Source organism: Pelobates fuscus, chromosome 6 (assembly GCF_036172605.1).
Source record: "Pelobates fuscus isolate aPelFus1 chromosome 6, aPelFus1.pri, whole genome shotgun sequence".
In the NCBI taxonomy this organism is placed as follows: Eukaryota; Metazoa; Chordata; class Amphibia; order Anura; family Pelobatidae; genus Pelobates; species Pelobates fuscus.
The window spans coordinates 165,888,629-165,901,836 of record NC_086322.1 but is presented as its reverse complement, the minus strand read 5'-3'; positions in this window follow the sequence as shown (position 1 = coordinate 165,901,836).

The following is a 13,208-nucleotide window of genomic DNA, read 5'->3' as shown; positions in this document are numbered from 1 at the left end:
TGTTCACATCAACGTTTAACTATTTTGCGCCTATGTGCACTAATATCTGAGAGACTTTTCCCCATAGTTTGGTTATGTTTGGGCACAACCACCAGGTATGTCTCATGGTGTCTACGCTATCCCCACATCTCCAACATAGGTCAGAGGTGTGAGGAAACATTTAGTGAAGCCGTTGTGGTTTGAGGTCCCACCAATAGATTAACTTCCTGTGTGCCTCTATATGCGAAAAGCACCTGGTGACCCCTTTCAAAGCATTGAGCGTTGAGACCCACTCCTCGATCTTCAGCTCTCTGCCAAGATCCCTTGACATTGTTTAGCAAATGGGAATTCTGTTTCTGGTTGCCTCGTCATCAGGGCTTGATAGAAGTCTGAGAGAGCTTTAGGTTTCTTAGGTGTGAACCAGCATCTTTGGAGTTTGACTCATCAGATGCCCTCAGACTCGGGTCAGTGTCCATTAGGACATGAGACAAACTTATGAGTTAGGTAAGTTGTATTTGCTTTGTAATTCTGGGAAGGGGGTAATGCGACCATAGGTGCAGATGTCACCTTTAAATTTTATACCTTTTTGAAGCCATGAGTGAAACGTAAACCACAGAGACATCCCTGACAGGGCTGTGATTGGAGCTTTTAGCTGGAATGTATTGCTATCGCCTGTTCTGGCCTGTAAATGGTCCAATTGGAGTATGGAAAGTCTTGAGGTTGGGTATAGTGGTGTATTTTTACGCCTAAGGTTTTTGGGTATCTACATGATATCTATTAGTGAGATACCCGAAATCCAGGAGTTTTCCATGTCAACCTATTAGAGTTCATTTTTTGGGGTGTGCATCCTAATTGCTGATTCTAACAAAGATGCCTTATGATATACAGTTACGTTAGGGAGCCCTACTCCACCTTAAGAGGAGTGTGTTTGCATTAGGGTGAGAGATACTCGGGATCTGTGGGAGTCCCACAGAAATTGGTTGATGACTGATTGGATACTTTTGCTGAGGGAGGCTGGGAGATTCCTGGGTAGCATGCGGAACGTGTACAGTAATTTTGGCAGTATAACCATTTTGGTAGTATTGACTCTACCCAGCCAAGACAACTTTTTTCCATTTTGCAATAGCAGAGGCACACATTTGTGGTAAAGTTTGGTAGTTCAGTTTGAAGGTGCCTTGTAGCAAAGGAGCTAGTTTGACCCCTAGGTATGTGATGCTAGATTTCCTCCAATCAAAAGAGTACTGCTGTGTGAGGTCTTGTACTGTTTGTGTTGGCATGCTGACTGGTAGGGCTTGTGTTTTGGCTTGATTGAGCTTATGATACGAGACAGTGCCATTGTCGTTCAGGAGTTGAAGAAGGGCTGGGATCGAGGCAGTGGGGTTACCCAAGGTCAGTAGTATGTCGTTAGACTAAAAACTTCAATTTCCAACCGTACCCCCTGTAAATCAGAGTGTTGTCTGATCTTATGTGCTAGTGGCTCTAAGCTTAGGATGAACAGTAGGGGGGAAAGAGGGCATCTCTGCCGTGATCCATTAGTGATGTGGAAATGGTCGGATAGAAATCCTGCATTGGAGACCCAAACTTTGGGTAGGTTATAGAGAGCTAGGATGCCTGCTATGAAGGCAGGAGGGAAGCCAAATTTAAGGAGAACATTGTCCATATACTTCCAGTTCAGTCAGTCGAAGGTCTTCTCTGCATCTAATGCCAAAAGAAGACCTTCGCCTTTGGAGAACTGCATGTGGGAGATGATATTAAGAATTTTGCGGGTATTGTCTGACCCTTGTCTTCCCCTGACGAAGCCAAATTGATCTGGTTTTGGCAGGGTTGAGACGTGGGCTAGTAACATGTCGCTTGGGAGAGCGCCTTTATTATAGCATTCATCAAAAAGTGTTGCCATGTGTGGTATGAGTAGATCTGTGAAATTACGATAGTAAACATTGGAGTAGCTGTCTGGACCTGGGGCTTTATGGGCTGGGAGGCTGCTTTATTACCCTGTGCAAAGAATCTATGTTTGCATCTCCTGAGTATGAATGTGGTTTTGGCTAATTCCATCTCTTTTAGTATAGTTTGTAGACCCCTTAATTTAGCTTGGGCTTCTGGTGAAGGATCTGATTTATTTTTGTGGGTCAGGTCTGCGATTCCTTGGAGTACCTCGGTATATGCTTTGGTTCGTAGTTTTTTAGCAAAACTGGCTGCTTTTATGAAGCAGCCCCATATTACCGGTTTGTGTGCCTGCCATAGGTTGGTAATGTTTGTATTAGTTGCTTTCATGAAGAGCAAATAATCCTCGAGTGCTTTCCTTATGGAGGCAACAGTATCAGTGTTATGTAAAAGTCTCTCATTGAGTCTCCATGACTCTGTTCCCTGGGTAGGAAATTCTTATTTTAGGAAGAGGAGAATTGGGGCGTGGTCAGACCATGTGATCGTTTCTATGGAAGTGTTTACTACCCTGGTGAGGAGATGGGGGGGGGAGAAGAAATCTATTGATTCTGGTGTAGGTATTGTGTGCCATTGAGTGGAATGAGAAATCTTTCTCTGTTGGGTGGAATATTCGCCATGCGTCAAGGAAATTATGTTGCAGGAGTTTGTGTCTCAGTTTAATAGAGGAGGCTTCCATTTTCTTGCTGGTGGCCAGGGATAAATGTTTATGAAAGTGTGAGGTTATCATTGCAATACCAGATATCTACCTTATCTCCGTCTTCTAAACCAGGGAGAAAGACACACTACTACTTACTAGTACTGACACCCCTCTTTTTTTGGTCTTAAAACAGGAATGAAAGTCATGCGGATAAAGTTTCAAGTTGAATCTCCTCTTCTTGCCCCATTTAAAGTGCGTTTCTTGACAGACGAGCACATGGGCATTAAGAGTTTTCACCTCAGCCAAGGCTACTCAGGGTTTGTGGGGCGAATTCAAGCCCTTAACATTTATGGAAACAATGTTTAGTGCCATATCAGAGTTGTGGAGGATCTCGTATTATACCTTATATGCTGGTAAGGGTAAGGCTGCGGGATCAAGTATGTCCCAGAGTGGGATCGCTACCTACTAAAGGTATTGAAGGTGCCTGTAAGATAAGGCGTAATGCGGTAAATGTTATACTTTTCAATTTATGGATTGGACAAGGTTGAAAGCCTTCCAGTCTAATGATAGTGCTCCTAGAGTTGCACCTGTGATGCCCGGTGTGTGCTTGATTGCGTCTGTTCTTGTGAGGTGATTTCAAATGATTAGGCTGTTGGGGGTCTGTGCAGCTAGCTGTCTGTCGACTAGTTCCCCACACCTTTCCACACATCATACCCAACACTCCATCCTAGCAAGTAGTACAATTTAAAGTGGTTCATGCCCCAAAAAGGGGAGTACATATTTTAATGCAATATGATATAATACTGAGGGGTACCAAGCATGTCGTGTTTTTATTTACCATGTCCCTTGTGTGGTGAGACACATTGTTCTGAGGCTCATTAGGCCCGTATGTTGACTAAGCAGGAGGGTAAGGGGGGAGGAAACTAAAAGAGAAAACCATAACTATGTGCAGATGTCCATCAAGTCTTGTGCGACTTCGCACAGACGTTTTACGCATGGCTCTTGTCAGCCTCTGGAGGATGGAACCTCCCGTGAGAAATAATTACGCCCCTTATGGTGAAGCTAAGACTAGGTGGCCTTAGTGGTCGTTACCATGAACCTTGCGATTCCCCTTCTAGGGGTAAGGTTAAAACAACCGCAAAATTTGTTGGTTAAGTTGCTACCTGCCCCTGAAATTTGGGTAGACCTTAACGACTTATTAATTTAATTGATTAACAGGAAAAAGATTACTATGGCGAGGGACATATTAAACATTAAGAACCTGCCATAAAACAATTGCTCAAGTGTACAGGTAATAAACGGTATATCTTATCTGCTGGAGTCAGTCAGAAGATAGATCAAGGGAGAGTTCTTCCCGAGTGAATCAGTGAATTTGTCACTTCACTGACGCCGCCTTGTGCCAGTCCTTAGTAATTCTCGAGGCCCTGGAGCTGTATGTTGTGTTGATATCTCTATCGGTATCTTCCACTCTTTGAGCAGCCTTTCTCCTTCTTTTAGTGTGGTTACATGCCTCGTTGTGCCATTGTGTGATATTATGAGGCACACTGGGAACCCCCATTTGTACTTTAGGCAATGCTTGCATGATTGGTGTGAGGAGTTTTCTTTTCAGGAGTGTTGAAGCTGACAGGTCTGTGAAGAGTTTCACTGACAGATCTGGTGTGCGTCTGGCAGCCTGCATGATTTTCTCCTTAGCTGTGAAGTGGTGCAGCTAGGTAATTACATCCTTCAGTAAGGATTGCGTTAGGCAGGCAATGTATTCTGTCCAGGAGTAGGTCTCTGGGTGAAAGCTCTGGTACCAGTGACTTGAAGAGCTCCTAGGTGGCTAGGTCTTGGGGCAATATATCTTCCGATATGCCCCTTAGGCGGATGTTGCTTCGCCTATCATGATCTTCATGATCTGCCACTTTGTTGTTGAGAAGCTCTGTATATGAGGCAGCCAAGTTGTTGTTGGCCTCAATTATCTCCTTCGTTTTCTCCTCTAGCTATAGCTTGGATGTCAGATCGCACATCCCTGGCCATCTTGACAAATTCCGCCTGCATGGAGGACTGTAAGTCGAGCAGCATCTTCTGTACTGAGGAGTCTGTCACTGGAGCTTGTGTGTGTATAGGTATACACGTGCTGTCACTGCGGTCTGAGCAGGATGCAGGCGATCTTGGGCTGTCTGCACCATTTTGGGATCGCAGGGATGACAGGGCCGAGATCTGTAATGTGACTTTCTGCGTCGTTTTTTTTGTTTTTGTTTTTTTTAAGATTTCTGTGCCATGGTGTGCAGGGACCCTTGCTGCCCTGGAATTTTGTTGTTTGCGGGCTGTATTAAGGTCTCTCACAAGGAGCAAGCAGCTAATGCGTCCAACTTGGTGAGCTGCTAAGCCACACCCCCTCATATTATATTTTTAAAGATTTTATTTAATATGTAACTTATTATTATTCCTCACCTTAGCCAATTCTGCAGCTGATGCCTCTCAGCCAATAAGCTAAACCCGGCTTAGGAACTTCTGTCTCTCTGATGATGTTAGTGGATGTGGGGAATGGACCCTAGGTAAGTAGTCAAACCATTCAGAAGTGGTTTGAACCCTTACAATGAGGGGGATGGGCAAGGTACTCCTGGCAACATAACCACTGCAGCAAGCTATAGTGGTTATGGTGCTTGGAATTCAAGAAATATTACAATCAAATAATTCTATGATAGAAAAAAAAATGCTAAATGCATGTCTGAATTAAAATAGAATATTACATATTAAAATAATACATTATCACTTATAAGAATGTGCACAATATGATGGTTAATTATATACAATTCCTTACTACTTCTCCTTGCATTTAAATCTTCCTTATATTTTGTTATTCGTCTATAGTTCTTCAGTGATTCTAAGCTAGCATTCTGTAAGGAAAACTGATTATATTGCTTGTCAAGAAATGGGAGTTACTTAATTAATAAAAGAGTCCACATACCTCATTAAATTCACTATCTCTATGCCAAGGGAAATTAAACTGAACCTGTCATGACAGGTTCACCTGAACAGTTAACAGCTCCTAAAGCAGTGAATATATAATTTATCATAAAGATAAATGGCATATTTATTGCCTTCAGGATTTGTTAACTTAATATACACTTCCTGCATCCCACTCACTTCTACTCAATTGTTTCTCCTTGGGAAGACTTCTCAAACAAGGTAATCACCAAACCATCCCAGTGAGATATCATTGCCAATTCATAAGTGTCTGAACAGAGACATATCTGTCAAATCCATGCCTATACTCTTCTAGCAAGTACAACATTCTCTTGCTAGAGGAGTAATCATGGCATCAACTATAGCACATGTACTGCACCTGCTGTATAGAGAGCAGTAGAACTGCATGAAGAAGTTTTCTCCTGTTCTCCCATGTCACTTAATTGACCACCATGCCAACAATTTGCTGACAGGAGGATAACGGACCAATCTTTTAAATAATCTAGAAGGAAATTAATCCCCTTCAATAAGACTATTACGTTTTTAATGCATTTAACTTGCTGATCTAAAGGTGTTTTTATTTAGTATTTTGTCTTTCTTAGGGACTGCTTCATGCTAGAACTGGATCACTGATTTATTTTATGTCCTATTTTATGGTTGTTATTGCTTTCATTAATGAAAACAAATATGTGTCTCATTCCCCCTCCCTCCTAGCCCCTCCATGTGTCTCATTCCCCCAGCTTCCCCAATGTGTCTCATTACCACAGTCTCCCTCTAATAGGTCTCACTCCCCAAGCTCCCCCCATACCCCCTCCAATGTGCATAATTTCCCCAGCTCCCCTCAATGTGTCTCATTTCTCCAGCCCCTCCATGTGTCTCATTTCCCCAGCTTCCCCAATGTGTCTCATTACCACAGTCTCCCTCTAATGTGTCTCATTCCCCCCTCAATGTGTATAATTTCCCCAGCTTTCACATTGTGTCTCATTCTCCCTGTTGCCCATGTGTCTCATTCCCCCAGCCTCCACAATGTGTTTCATTCCCAGTCTCCCACCTCAATGTGTCTCATCCCCCCAACTCCCTGCAATGTGTTTCATTCCCCCAGTCCCCCCTGTTTCTCATTTACTGCACCCCCTCTGTATGTTGTAGCCCTTTCCCACTCCCTCCATGTGCCTCCTCACCTCACTCTGTGTAGCATGGCTGAGCCACGTACAGGGTAGAGGAGCTTTGACTGGAAGCAGTTCTGCACTCCATGCGCACACTTTCTGTCAAACCAGATTTGAGGTTACTGAAGCTACTCTCCCAGTCAGCATGTCGGTCACACTACACAGGAGTGACTGGCTGGAGGGGTGCACTCCACACCAGCTGGTCAACCAAAACAAACATTCTTCACATCAGAGATAGTGAAGTTAAAAAAGAAAGGAAAAACCAAATAGTGCAATATGTAGAAATAAGGGTCAAACCAATCTAAATAGTCCTACATACACATACCAGAGTAATGCTGTGGTGTTGTTAAGTATTGGTGGCATGGGTAAATATTTTTAATTTATAATTTTTATATTTTTTTTATTTTATTTATTCATCTATTTATTTTTATACAAATACAAATATATACCCTTCTCTTTTTTTCCTTTCCATTTTTTTAAAGGCTCAGTTCATCACTGTTTGTTTTTCTTTGAATGGGAAGTACTTGCCTGTGGTCCCCTCCTTGCTCACCCATGCCTTGCTCATGATGGTTAAATAAATGCACTGATGGGCTATAAATAAACTAATAGACTGCCTACCTACTAATAACCTATTTCCACTGGGAGTCCTTAATAAACTAATATTCAGGACTCGCCATTGTTCCTTCCATGCCCTCTATTTATGGCAAGCATATGACCAGATTTGTACCTACCATTCTTCCCCTTAATAGTGGGATGGAGGTGTGAGAGAAATATAGGGGAGAACATGCATGTGTCCTTCTCTAAAACCCATATATATGGTTGGTTGGTTGGTTAGATAGTTAATTATATAATATAAAATAAAAAACAATTATCATAATTAATTTGTATATTGCTATGGTTTATTCGACAATGATCAGTCCCTGGCATCAACCTGCCCTGCAAAACAAGCTTGTTATCCACACTGTGACAATTAAACATATTTCCCAATGCTGAATGATATATTTCAATTATATGATTATTTGACACACACTCTGCTTCCTACAGAACTGCTACACTCTCATTCATGTAACGAACCATTCTGTAGATACATGTAGTGTGTTTATGAACTATGAATGGACAGTGGTCTGCCTCACTGCACTGTGAAAAAAAACAGAAGAATAGGAATAACTATATATTGATGTGCAGAGAGATATGATCTACTCCACAACATATGCCCAGTTTTTGTTGTTTTTTTTAAACGGAAGTAAATGTAATTTGAACTTATTTTAACAGTTTCCAATAAGCAACTGAAGGATGTGCTTTATCCTTAACAGCAAATTTCCCTTTTCTTCATCCCATTGGACCAGGGGTTACAGGGTTATTCATAATTCCAAATGGCTCCATATCAAACAGGGCAACATCATCTTATCATATTCTGTGGGGCAATTCGGACTGCAAAATACTGTTTATTTAACAATGTCCAGATTTTACACATTCTCCGAATGTGCCTGCATTTGGTCTGTATCTCAACCAGAATAAATGCTGCCAGACAGCTGAAATATGGTCCTGATCAACAATGTGAGGGTTAACAACATGGTGGCTGGCCAGCAGTTAAAAGCCTATGGGGGTCAGGTGACCATGCCTCAGGTGTAGGTATATCTACTAAATATTTTACTGGGCGGCAATTGTCACTAGAAAGGTCCATGTACAGTGGCATTTTATCCCACCTCCTGGATATTTTACAATTGCCCCAACTATGAGTGGGAACTGAAGGGGACATTAGGTCATGTAAATTGTTGAGACTGGATGATCGTCTTTGATAGACTACCATATTGTAGTCAATATGCATGTTATTTTAAAGGAACACTATAGTCACCTAAAGTACTTTAGCTAAATAAAGCAGTTTCAGTGTATAGATCATTCCCCTGCAATTTCACTGCTCAATTCACTGTCATTTAGGAGTTAAATCACTTTGTTTCTGTTTATGCAGCCCTAGCCACACCTCCCCTGGCTATGATTGACAGAGCCTGCATGAAAAAAAAAAAACTGGTTTCGCTTTCAAACAGATGTAATTTACCTTAAATAATTGTATCTCAATCTCTAAATTGAACTTTAATTACATACAGGAGGCTCTCGCAGGGTCTAGCAAGCTATTAACATAGCAGGGGATAAGAAAATCTTAATTAAACAGAACTTGCAATAAAGAAAGCCTAAATAGGGCTCTCTTTATAGGAAGTGTTTATGGAAGGCTGTGCAAGTCACATGCAGGGAGGTGTGACTAGGGTTCATAAACAAAGGGATTTAACTCCTAAATGGCAGAGGATTGAGCAGTGAGGTTGCAGGAGCATGTTCTATACACCAAAACTGCTTCATTAAGCTAAAGTTGTTCAGGTGACTATAGTGTCCCTTTAAACCTTGAATGCAAAAAAATGAAAAACACAAGGGAGCTGTTTGTGTGAGCGTCCAATTTTCAAAGATAACTAGCAAATGAAAATAGACCAGGCCCCTTCTCAGGAAACACGGGGGGGGGGGGGGGGGGACACACCATAACAGTGAAAATTCTATTAGAATCAAATATCTTTATTTTTTTATAATGAAATGTCAACATCAAAGAACACAGGGGAAAACATATATCATGAAACCAGGATCACTGACTGGCTAATGCATTTTGTGCTATATGCACTTCCTCACAGACAAAAGCAATGTTAAAACATGCAGGTTATAAAAGGAAGGAAGTGAAAAAGCAAATGCTCATATCTCAAAAAAGGTTTACCTTAAACGTGAGTATCAAACACGGAGTATCCAATGTGGATAATTCAGCCAGTAGCCACATCTAAAATCTCTAAATGAACTAGTAATCATATGCAATGGTCTGTCAAACAAGAGAAAATTCATTAACAGTACTAAACTATTATACCGTATCGTGTAATACAATATTGTAAAGTCGCAATTAACATCGTAGCATAACAATACATAAAGATCTAGCCTGACAACTCTATAGACAAATAGACCAGAAATGTATAACCTACCAACAATTGGATGCTTGGAAAGACAAACACATTAAAAACATGAATGATTTTATTTTCTTATGTCTTAAAAGAGTAAAAAAAAAAAACAGATAAACATATAAATAAATTCATATCGTACGTAGCAACAATGCATAAATCTCATGATGAATTCAATAATTAAATAGCTGTACATAATAATTTATAATAATGAAGACAAACAATTTTTGAGATCCACAAATATGAGTAGCCCCTACTTAACAGTCTGGATCCCACACATGAGATTCAAGTTTAACAATGGGAGAACACCTCCAATTTGATCTGATAAATTGTCCTGTGGAAATCCTTTAAAAGCATGTTTGGGATGACTACACAAGGTTAATATAAGGTCATTTCAAGCTGTCTCTTTTCTAAATTAAAAGCATGTATTTAATCAGATAGCCTATCCTCTTCAAACAATAAATCAAAAAAGAGATCTCCTTGATGTCTGAAGTCATGGTTAAAATGCAAATTTACCTCATTTGCTTTAACATACTTATAAAAGTCATGCAATTGACTAAATGAACCTGACCAAATTAATTGTAGGTCATTTATTTACTTGCCATAATATTCTAGATATTGTTTAGAGGGATTGTCATCTCCATGGATACGGCACCAATCCCCCCAAACCATAAAGATGTGCCACACCTCTGAAAACGACATAGTTACGTAGCTGAAAAGAGACATGCATTCGTCAAGTTCAGCCTTCCTCACATTTTATTTTTGCTGTTTATCCAAAAGAAGGTAATACAATGGTTTGTATTGGCACCAAATATATTTGTATAATCCTATCAAATCCCTTCTGAGGCACTTTTTTTCCCCAAACTAAAGAGATTTAAACGTATTAACCTTTCTCCATAACTAAAATGCTCCATTCCTTTTATCAATTTTGCAGCCCGCCTCTGCACTTATTGTAGCGCCATCATATCCATCTTTAGAATAGGTGCCAAAAATTGTACAACATATTCGAGGTGAGTTCTTACCGGCGAGTTATACAAGAGGCAATATTTTGTTTTCATCCCAAAGATTAATGTCCCTAACGCTAAGACTTAACACTTTTGAAACTTTGCTGTCTTCTTTACTTTATACTGGGTTTAGAGAAGCCTCCCATCTTACAGAATTGCAAGTGCCTTGAACATTCAGGGAGAACGTGACAGGCAGAGAGCTTAAAGAGCCAGCAACACTTTTATACAAGCAGACTACATACTTACTTACACTCTAACTAGCCTAGCAGCTCACATGTGTCTCACTATTCCGCTTAAACGTTAAAATGCACGCCATGTTCTCATGTTCCTTTGTAACTCCTCTGTCCACCTCCTCTTGACACATAAGCTAAGCGATCTCACTGGGTGTCATTTATTGCATTTATTGCATGTGTAATCCAGCATGTTACTCAATGTTAAATAATATTTAGGCAGTCTTATTTCTTACGTTGCTTAAATCTATGTTGCCTGATTTACACAAACTTCATTTTACATTTAACAATACTAACTCGCGATTAAGCCAGATCAAATGCATTTTAAATATAAAAAGTGCAAGCTCTAACATACCCCTGTTTGTTAAAATGTTCCGAAAAGCATGTGGATTGCATTTGGGGTACCCCATGCATGTTGTTATCTCATATGCAGTATAAAAATAAAGAATAAAAAAAAAAAATGAATGCCCCTATTTATACATGACAAAAACTTACTGGCCTTAGCAACTGTGATTGACATTGCATATTGTTGCCTAGTGTGTCTGTATGTATGAGTCTCTGTATGTGTGTGATTGTTTGTATGTATGTGTCTGTGTTTATGTATGTGTGTGTGTGTTTGTATGTATGTGTCTGTATGTATGTGTTTTTGTATGTATGTGTTTATGTGTGTGTGTGTGTGTGTGTGTGTGTGTATGTATGTATGTATGTGTGTGTGTGTGTGTGTGTGTTTGCATGCATGTATGTGTTTGTCTGCATGTGTGGGGGGGTGGGGACGTATGGGCGGGGGGGGTCACACGGCAATTTTTTTGCCCCATGGCCCTGTGGTTTCTAGTTACGCCTCTTCTCACATTGTATTCTTTTACAGAGTTTTGTTTCATTACAAACATTGAAACATGGCTTTCAATGCCTATTTCAAGATCATATATAAATATGTTAAATAGAAGCAGTCCCAGGACAGAATACTGAGGGACATCACTTACCAGGATTGAAGGATACTAATCCTTCAAAAATATAAAACATTTATGGGTCGGTGAGAGCTCAACACTCGTCAGAGTGACATTAGGTCAAACGCCCATGTAATATGCTTGCAGCTTCTCTGACAGCAAAGATGTTTTAATCAATTTAATTTGGCATTAGGAATTGCCCTTTCTTCCAAACATTTAACTCTTATGTCAATTAGCTTTTTTTCAGATTCTGCATTGTCTCCTTAACGTATTTATTTACAAAGTTCATGGAATGAAAAAAACTTTTTTTCATTAAATAATTTTTTTCTTTCTGGATGTAGGTTTAATTAGGGAAAATCTATTCAAACTGTGCTTGTTATAGAAAGTATCCATGGTACCCCACCCTGCAAGCTCAGTCTCTGCAGAACCCTATAAAGGTGAAGATGGATTATTAAAACAAAAATTTTGTATTCGGACAAAACGTCTAATTTCTACACTTTAAAGCCTGTCTCAAAGCCTTCTGCAACAAAACTTGAACAGCCGAAATCTGCAAAGTAAAGAAAAGGGGGGACTAGCAAGTTTTTAAGTTGGTGAAGTGCTATAATACCCTTTCACTCTTCCTCAATCCCATGTAGTCAACTCCTGGCTCAATGATACATCATATAATTTTCAACCCCATAAGTCTTTAGTTACATGTATTTGGGAAACAAAATAAAACAAAAATATATATGTTTTTGCAAGTATTCATTCAGTTGCTGTTTAATAGACATGTGCACCAGTGAAATTTTTGTTTTCTACGAGTGAATTCGTACTAAATAAACATTTCATTTATCCATTCCGAATTTCGTCCTTAAACCATTTGTTCTCGGATGAAATTCGGTAAAAAAATAATTTGTTTTCGTCCATTAGGATGAAAATACCACTGCGCATGAGTGCATGAGCAGTGGGTGGGGACCCTAACAGATAATGGGGGGGACTTATTGTCCTCCCCAACACGGCCCCCACCCATGAGCGTCAGTTGGGGGCCCTAAGTGACAATAAGGGGGACCTATTGTCCCAACCCGCCCCCAACCATGAGCGGGGGGTGAGGGCCCTAAGTAACAAAATGGGGGGGACCTATTGTCTCCCCCCAAGCTCCCACCCTTGCAGCCCCCACCATAAATATAAAAAATACCCCCCCCCCCACAAGTGACTAGGGGTCCCCAAACTCCTAGTCACCCCCCTCTCAAATAAAATTAAATCCTACCTACCCCCTCACCCTAAAAATAGTGAGGGGGAACAAAAAACTAACACCCTGTAAAATAAAATTTCATACTTACCATTAGATGTCTTCTTTTCTTTCTTCAGACCCAAAAAAGGCCAAATAAAAATCCA